At 26.2% G+C, this 10,497-nt stretch overlaps 1 pseudogene; it reads left to right on the top strand.

The window, feature by feature from the left end:
* Positions 1-7,107: 7,107 nt before the first annotated feature.
* On the top strand, positions 7,108-8,022 carry LOC100247420 (wall-associated receptor kinase-like 10; annotated as a pseudogene).
* Positions 8,023-10,497: the final 2,475 nt, after the last annotated feature.

Genomic DNA, 10,497 nt, shown 5'->3' on the forward strand with positions numbered 1-10,497 from the left:
CTTCCATTTTTAATTAGTTTATGTTAGTTTAGTTTCAAACACTTTCAAAACAAATTTTATTTTCTTTTAAACTTTAAGTTTTTGATTAAGGAAATCATTAAATACAATTTCTAATTGTGAATCACTGGTAGAATGAAAACCCATCCTAGAGTTCGACCCTAGAGCCACTATACTATAGTAGCTTTGCTACATTAGTATGAGGTCATAGGTTTTATAAATGTTTTTGATTAAATGACCCATTTGGAGTTACACGCGAATCAAGTATCAAATAAAACTAAAAGTCGAACATTTCATGCTAAACTGCTAACTTGAAAAAACTTTATGTGGTTATAATACCACATGGTTGATACTTGGAATAAAAAATCATTCCCCTTATAAGATTCTCTATTTATTTATTTATTTTTAATGTCATTCCTAATAATAAGAGGTCCAATTAACTTTATTTAAGAGTAATTGATCATTTAGTTATTACTTACTAAGTTTAACCTTCATTAATAGTAAGCAACATTTTAGAAGTTATAAAGTTAAAGAAACCTTTACTATAATTCCCTAGGTAACCATATTTCATGGTACTTATCACTCCCACTGATATAAACATTCTTAATGAACCACAACATTATCGGTTTCAACAATCACTCATAATACTTTGGTTTGGATTGTAAATCTTATACCTTTGGGGTAGCAAGAGATACTTGACATACTCCTAAACGAGTAGCATTGAATTACAATTATACTTGACATAACATAAGTATCAAGTGCGTAAAGAGTTTAATAGCAATTGTAACATTTACCACCTTAAAACATAATTGTCTAACTTAGTACATTGATTCTATTTGTTTTTTAATCTCATTAAAAGGAAAACTTTAATGAAATATGATTTTAATCATACAAAGGAGCAAAACTTAACTATTCTTTTAAATCATATTTTACAATTTATGCAATCCTTCAACTATTCATAATTTTCCAATAAAGTGATACTCAACATTTTGAGTTTCCTTTTATGATTCTTGATAATTTCACAAGAATCATCTATTTAATTGATTCATTCATAATTCTTGTAAACTTTAATCATTGGCCTCATATAAGTTTCATAAATCTTCAAGGGGAATGAATTTTCATTAAGTAGTCTTGTTTCCTTTCAAAGAAATATAATGACCAATTCAATCATATGACACTCATTCTTAATAGTGTTTTGGATAGATTTGAAGTGGTCTATACTAAAACAAGATTGCATAATATGAAAATTCATCAATTATTTCCAAGATTTTTAGTCTTATAGTCATATCATTTTGAAGGGCTCATTTCTTACATATCATCAAAATTCATGATGATATTAATTAGTCCTCAATCATGAATATTCTTTATTTAGAGGAACAATATTAATAAACTTAATATTACAAAATAATAAGAAAATTTGAGGACAATACTGTAACATAAAATATCATGCTTTCGTGATTAAACTTGGTAAGCTATAAGCAAAAACACAATCAAATTCAAACAACTAATTTAGAAAAACAATACATACATATATACTACAACTCTCCTTTAGGTAGATATTACAATACATAATAACTTTATGATGCTTATAATATATATTTTAATGGATAACTTCATAGCCCATGTTAAAATACATTTGCAATCTTTGGATGTAAAAATATAATCTAACTAAAGCATATGATTTATCCCATCATATTCCACATTCATAAGGTGGTTGGGTAAATCCTTAACTATCTTTCAATATACTCATCCAGCAACACTACAAGAAAAAAGATATATGGTGACATTTACAATGAGTTACTATAAACATAGGATGTCGCTACAACATAGTGTCACCTTATCCACTGACACCATAGAGCGTACCAATTGGTGACGTATTTGGAAGCGACACCAAAGCAGATAAATAGTGATACATTCAGAAGCGACACCATATATTTTTAGTGTTACTTAATTTGAAATAGAGTTGTGTGATATATATAAGGTGTCATATTAAATGCATCACCTTTGAGTTATGGTGTCACATGATTGTAAATGATTATGAAATATATGGTTGTTTTTGGTTAATTAGCCTATAGATTTTTGTAATGCTTATTAATAAATAATATCAACTTGTGTATATTTTTTCCATAAATATAATAATCATATCACATTTAACTTATATTTTTTTAATGTTTATGGATTACTTTGTAATACATTACATCATCCATTAATACTTGTATATTAAATGTTTACAAAATGATAGTACATCAAACCCACCGAAACTAAAAAAAAAAAAAAAAAGTGAAAACACATTAAAATATGATTTAGAAATGTTAAGTATTCCAATATTCATGTTTACCAGCTTTTAATATGCATGAAACCGGCTAACCATAAAATGACATAAGAGTTGCATCCAAAAACCCAAAATTCTCAACACCAAATAAAGTAACGTTTATATAGATTATAATGTATGGCATAAGAGTCACAGTTAAAAACCCAAAATCTTGTTGCCTCTTTCTCCTTTCTTTTTTTTCTTCATAATGTCCTCCCAAGAGTGTATACCTGCATTTCATAGTTTAATGAGTTTTAGAGTTCTTATTGAAAATAAAAATTAATTGATGCTATAAAAAATAAACAAATCTAAGTACTAATGTTTTCTTTTTTCTTTTTCTCATTTTGATGTAAAAATAGTTTGTAAAGAATAAGTAATGCTATACAATACTAATAGAAAATTGATATAATAGCTAAGGGACTCACCATACATGATCATGATATATCAACATGATTCATGATTAGTTATAACACAAAAGTAGTCAATTCTCCTCTAATTTCACCAAATTCTACTTGAGAATATGTTTTCTTTTCTTTTTAATCATCAAACCGAAATCAAATGAGAATAACATTAATATCACAATAATTGGAAGTATGAAACTATGTACAATTCATTAAATGAGTAAAACCTTCAATACAATAACTGTAGAATCAACAATTATCTCTTTAATGAATCTCATAACAAAGCAATCACATTTGAACTCAAATAAAAACAATTCAAGAAAATAAAAAATAAATCAAAACTAGAAAATTAAAAAATAAATCTAAAATTTTAGGAAATAGTAATCTTCTACTTAAAATCTACACTTTTTAATTTTTTTTAATTCATTATGCTTTTAAAAATTATTTTTAACATTTAATTCTTTTTATATATATATTTATTTCTTGGAAGGATTTTTTTTTTAATTTCAATATTTTTTTAATGTTCATTTGTGAAATAAAAATGTCCATTAAATTTCATCTCAATTGTATAAAATAAAATTTTAGTAACAAAATATAAAAATGTTTTCAACTACTAATATGAGAGGACATTATATTATAACAAGCATGAAGATTGTGTATATAAGACAAAAAACCTAATTCATTATTAAAAAATGTTAAGAGAAAAATAGGTATGAGAAAGAATTAAAGAACCTTTCATAAAAATTATTGATCTTTCAGTCATAAGTCCAATTGATATTTATTTTTTATAATTAAAATAATTAATGAAAAATTTGGATATGAAAAATATGTTCAAATAAAAATAATAAAAAATTAAAAACATCAAATGAAAAGATATTCAATATTTTAAATTTATTACTTTTAATATTCTTTAGATCAATAAATTATCAAATATCTTTTTCAAAAAAAAAAAAATGAAGAAAAGGAAGAGTTTTATGGAAGGGATTGGAAAAAAATTTTGTGATAAAAGGATTTTATAGAAATTTCCTAACCTTGAAAGGAAAATTTCATCATCAATCTCAAATTACTCCAAAGTTTGGTCAATGCATATAAAAACAATAAGAAAAGAAGAAAAAAATAAAACATATTTTTAGAATCCTTTTGGGGGAGATGACAATATTGAGAATAATTTTCTCAAGAATTATTTTCCAAATATGACCAACCAATATTTTCATCACAACATACTATATTCTTAGAAAATAAACAAACAATATGATTAAAGGAAATTTCATAGAAAATCAAAAGAAAATTATAAAACATCTTTTTCAAAAAAAAAAAAAAAGAAAAGTTTTATGGAAGGAAAATTTATGTAATAAAAGGATTTTATATAAATTTTCTAACCTTGAAAGGGAAATTTCACCATCAATCTCAAATTACTCTAAATTTTGGTCAACGCATATAAAAACGATAAGAAAAGAAGGTAAAAACAAAAAATAAAAAACATATTTTAAGAATAGAAAAAATATGAATAGAATAAGATGAGATATATCCATAATACCATGTAAAAGAATAAATAAAAAATCAAAATATAAGATTTGATCATTTTTATAATTATAAAAATTTGCATTCCTATTTAAATTTTAAAAAACAATTCATTTAAATTAATAAATAAAAAATAAAATTAATTTCTCATTGTTATTTCCAACATTCCAAACCAACTCCAACATGATATGGAAATGATTTTGTTTTTCCTTTTATGGGAGATGACAATATTGAGAATAATTTTCTAAAAAGTTATTTTTCAAATATCACTGATATCAAAAGAAAATTTCATACTGTAAAATGTTTATCCCTTATTTTGGGTATGAAATATATTAAAAAATCATTCATTTATCTTATTTTCATTGATTTTGGGGTTTATGGATTTAACAATGAAACAAAAGATATGGTGGAATGTTAAACCTAATTTTTACTTTCCTACAACTCAATAAAAAAAAACACTATTTACACAATCCACATTACAGATATACTGAATCAATGAATGTAAATCAGTTGTGCTAATAAAGATTTTGGAATTAATAAAAGAAAATTGAAAATGATAGATCTAAAAGATTTTGGGTTACTTGAGAGTCCATGAAGTAGAGAAGAGCAGTTGTGTGTTAAAAAATTTTGACCTATAATGTGATATTTTTCATTATTTATTATTAAAGTGTCATTAGGAAACAATTTATGTTTTTTATTTTTAAAAATAAAAATAATTTTTATTTTCTATATAAATATAATAGTTTTTAAAGATTTATCATGAAAGATAATAATATCTAAAATGTATTTTACAAAAAGTGAAGTATTTTATTGAAAAAATTAATAATTCAAATTTTTAAACATTTTTAAATCATTATTTTAAAACATAAACTAAATTGCCTGTTTTTTATAGGAGTTTTTTTATATAGAAATCATCATTATCTTTTGTTTTTAAAAATAAAAAATAAAAAATTTATCAAAAAGAGAATTAAATTAAGATTAACTGAACCAGGGTCTACAAGTTTGAAAGGGAAAAAAAATCAAAATACTTTCACCATCTGTGTGAAAATTAAAAGACAAGTATTATTATTTAATAAGTTATTTAACATACACAAAAATAGCATGCTTTCTAGTTTTTTTTTTAAAAAAAGAAAAATAGTTTACTTCTTTAATAACAAAAAAATAGGAAAACATTTATGAGAACCGTAAAATAGAAAATAAAATAGAAAGTTGTTTGAAAATAATTTTAACTATTTTGAATTATTCCTACTTGTTTTTTTAAGACTATCTAAATAAATAATTATATAAAATATGAAGAATAATTGAAAATAAAATATTATAAGTAAAAATTATTTTTAAAAACTACTTAAAAATATAGAAAATAGGTTAAGAATATTTCAAGTTCATAAAATTTTTGTTCTACATAGAAGAGTTTTAAAAAATAGTTTTTTCAAAATTATTTTTCATAACTATTTTCAAGAAACACTTCTCAACATAGATAAAATTATTACTTTAATAAATTTTGTTAAAAATTACATTAAGAAGATTTTTTTTTATATAATGATATATTTCATTCATGGAAAGTAGTTAAGAAAGGATTTTTTTTTTTTTTTGAGGGCATATCTTAATGTTACCCAAAAAAAAAGAGAAACAAAATTTTATAAAGGAAATGATTAACAGAGAGCAAGTACTAAAAAGGGATTTCCTTCATATTTTTTTATAAAAAATGAGAAAAATTCAAAAAAATTGTAATCCTCTACAATTAAATTTTATGTCTCGACATTTTTATACAAGAAACATAAATAAAAGAAAAAAAAATATTTTATTTTCCTCAAAATTTCTAGGAAAGAGACATGAGTTAAAGCTCTAGACAAAAAATTTGTAGTTTCTCAATACAAAATCTCTAGTTTAAAATTCCTTATAAAAGTTGAGTCCAAGATTTGAAACTTTAGCCATGTCTAACAAATTCACCATGTCAACCGCAATCTTTTGGTTCACAAGCTCAATTCAGCACAACCAAAGTTTAAACCTTAACCCCAAGGTTGGGAAAATCTAAACCATAACCCTTTATCCTTCTTTAGGCAAGTTTCTAATTTTGACAAATCAAATACTTTCAATCCTTGCCTAGGTTGGCTTGAGCTGGGTCAAAAGGCCATATCAACCAATGATTTTCCATAGAATCCAATAACCAAGTTTGAAAGAGAACCTACATAGAATTAGAAGCAAAAAATGATAGTTATAGTATCAACATTGATGTTTCTTTTACAATAGGAACAAGTGAAATACCAATACCCCTAAGATCAAATGTTTTTGCAATTATGGATTAATATTGACAAAAGCAAAAGAAAAAGGAATTAATTAAGAAAAAAAATGACCCAACTTTGCATAGTTTAATCAAATTTAACGTATTACTACAAGAATATATGTTTACAATATTATATGAAAAGAGGATTTTATTCTATAAATTTTAATTTACCTATAGCAAGACCACATTTCTTAACTTAGAAATATAGAGTTCATAGAAGTGGTGAGGGGTTAATATAAAGTTCAATTAGTAGCATATTTTGAGTTCAATTAATATATTTTTAACTTGCTAGACAAAGTAATATTTTAAGTTGTTGTGACTTGTGTAGGCATAATAGTAGGAGTTGGACCATTTCTTCTGGTAATTTGTGCATGGTGGTTGTACAAAGTATTGAAAAAGAGAAAGAAAATTAAGCACAAAGAGAAATGTTTAAAAGAAATGGTTGTTAAATCCTAGAATAACAGTTATCTTCAACTGAAGGAAATGTTGATAAAACCACATTGTCCACTTCCAAAGAGTTGGAGAAAGACATTGATCGTTATAATGCAAATCAGGTTATTGGTCAAGGAGGCCAAGGTACTGTTTATAAAGAAATGTTGATGAATGGAAGAATTGTTGCAGTTAAAAAGCTAAAGATAGTGGTAGATGGGAAACTTGAACAATTCATTAATGGGGTTGTTATTCTATCCCAAATTAATCATAGAAATGTGGTTAAGCTTTTAGGATGTTCTTTGGAGATAAAAGTACCTTTGTTGATCTATGAGTTTATTTCTAATGGACCCTTTCTGAACATATCCATGGCCAAAATGAAGAGTTCCCGATTACATAGGAAATACATCTTCGAATTGCTACTGAAGTTGTGGGAGCTCTTTCTTACTTGCATTCAGCCACTTCCATACCAATCTATCATCGAGATATCAAATCAACTAACATACTTTTAGATGATAAATATCGAGCAAAATTGGCAAACTTTGGAACTTCAAAATTTGTTGCCATTGATCAAACACATTTGACCATCCAAGTACAAGGTACTTTTAGATACTTAAACCCAAAGTACTTACAATCAAGCCAATTTACTGAAAAGAGTGATGTTTACAATTTTGGAATAGTTCTTATTAGGCTTTTAATTGGGAAAAAAACCAATCTTGTCAACTAGATTGGAAGAATGGAAAAGTTTAGCCTCATATTTCATATTGTCCATGAAAAAAGATCGTTTATTTGATCTTCTTGATGCTCGAGTTGTAAAAGAGGGTAGGAAAGAAGAGATCAATGAGATAGCTTTTCTTGCTAGACGATGCATGGACTTGAGTGGGAAGAAAAGGCCTACAATGATGGAAATTGCAATGGAGTTGGAAAGAATTAGAAAGTGTCAAGGAGATTTCAAAGCTCAAGAGAATTTTGAGGAGTTTGAATACGACACCATTGAATTGATTGGGCCCTGGGATGTTACCTCTGCTTCAACAGGGTCTTTCTTGAATACTAATGCATATTATTCATCGAATGTTTAACGTATATTGTTTTAAAGGTCATTTTAAGTTGATAAGCATAATTTTTCTTATCATATTATATATGCATTTGTGTAGAAATATGAGACTACTCTAGCTACTACTTTGTGTAATTTTTTTGTTAAAGCAGTGTTGTACAATGATACTTTTTATATGGTAATGATTTTTAGTTGAACATAATGTTGTTGTATGATGCTTCTTATTTAATTAGAAGAAATAGTACCTTTTCATCTTGTCTTCTAACTTCAACAAAATTGTGATGTGGCATTTCTTTTTTAATAATTCATGTTACAAGCAAGTGTTCATAAATTTTATAAATGTTGTCAAGTAGGTTTTTTTTTTTTTCTTTGGTCAAGCCTAGTTACATTTCTTTCACCTTGATTAAGAAAATTCTTTCTTTTAATATCCAAATAAAATGTATAAAATTAAGCATTTTTGCTAAATAAGAAAGTATAAATGTGAATTTTCTCCATCCAATTAATTAATATTGGACAAGTGACAAAGGTAAATTTACAAAAGAGTTCATGAATACAAACTATATAGAAATACAACTAGTATAATGTTAACCATCATGAAAAATGTAAAACATTGGGATTAAGTTCATTTTTTAAAATGCAAATAGTTAGAAAGACAAAGTATAAGAGCCTACTTAAAGTGCTATTGAAGCATCGTTATAAACAACTATAAGGCCACATAATTTTTGGTTTTAGATATGAGTAGAAGAGGCATAAACCTTGATCCCAAGCATTTAGAATGGAAAAATGCAAGTACATTCAAATTTGTATTGATTGGAAAACACGAAAATAACAAAATCAATAATAGTTAAATCTAAATCAAGTATTAAGTAAAGTATTAATTTTGGGAGCAACTAAACATCAACCAGAAGTTGATGACTATTGAGACACCTGGATGAAAAAGCATCATCTCCATTAACAAGAAAATATTTAATCCTAAATCATGAATATCATCTTTTCACTTTTCACTTTCATAAACAAATTGAGAGTTTTTTTTTTTTCTTTTTTGATAAAATTGAAGCCATTGTATATTAAATACACTAATAGAAAGTGGAGGAGAATTTTTTTGCTTTTATTTATTTTTGTCACATAATTTTTTCATCACACTCCACTTTGCAATTACTTTTAGGGTATAATGATGTAGAAGATGACTCATTTATAATCTCTTTTAAATAAAGAAGGGTCTTGACTTTGTGAAGAGATAACAAATTTTGTTATCTACTTAGACTATTATGCAAATGGTTACACACTATTAGGAGTAGTTAGATATAGAGAAGGTTATTTAAGTTTTAAACTCTATTTTCATCATTAATAAGAAATACCTGTTTTATCAATTTTGATATGGTATTGAAGCCTTTCTATTGGTTTGAGAGAATTTGTTTTCTTCATCATTAGAAAGCCCTCATTCCATGGCAAAATTTGTTCGAATGGTCTTCGCATACTCATTGTCAATCAAATTGGATGATAGCAATTTTCTTCTCTAGAAACACAACGAGTTGCAATACGAGGTCATAAACTACAAAAATTCATTATGGAAAATAAAGATCCACCAGAGAGGTTTCTTATGGTTGGAGATCCTATTCAAGGAAATGTCAATTTAGAGTATTTTGACCAGGAGCAATAAGATTAGCTTATCTTTTCATGGCCACTCTCTTCAATGACAAAAGTGATGCTCATGTGAATGATTAGGTGAGAAACTTCACATCAAATCTGGAAAGCTCTTGAGGAGTTCTTTGCCTCACAAACCAAAGCTAAGATATCTCAATTCAAGACTAAGCTCTAGAACACAAAAAAAGAGTGATCTATCGATGAATGATTATTTGTTAAAGATTAAATCCCTAGTTGATCAACTAGCTTCTATTGGACATGTTCTTATAATCAAATATCATATAGGTGCAATATTTGATGGATTGTCTTATGATTATGATACATTTATTGTTTCGATGAATTCAAGAAATGATCCATATAAAGTCGCAGAGATAGAATCATTGTTATTAGTATAAGAAAGCAGGATTGGAAAACATGCTAAGGAGTTGGATTCAATAAATCAAGTGAATATGGTGAAGATTTCTAACAATCAGCAGTCACATAAAATTTTTAATGGAGGACAATGTGCTTTTCAAGGCAAATTTACAGGATAAGGTAATTACAAATCTCAAATTTCAATCCTCCTTCGAGTAGACAAAATTGAGGAAATGGAAGAAGTTCAAATGTATTCAATGATAGAAGAAGTGGTAGGCAATATTGGAAGCCACAATGTCAATTGTGTAGTAAAATGAGGCACATAGCTAGAAAATACTACCATAGGTTTGGTCCAACCTTTATTCTAGTTCAATTTTAGCATAATGTAGTTCCACAAAGGTCTACTCAAATGGATGCTATGGTAGCTACTCCTAATGTTGTGATAAATAATAGTTGGTATCCTGATTGTAGTGAAACCAACCATTGCACACCAGATCCTAAT

This window comes from Vitis vinifera, chromosome 3, assembly GCF_030704535.1.
Source record: "Vitis vinifera cultivar Pinot Noir 40024 chromosome 3, ASM3070453v1".
NCBI classification, from domain to species: Eukaryota; Viridiplantae; Streptophyta; class Magnoliopsida; order Vitales; family Vitaceae; genus Vitis; species Vitis vinifera.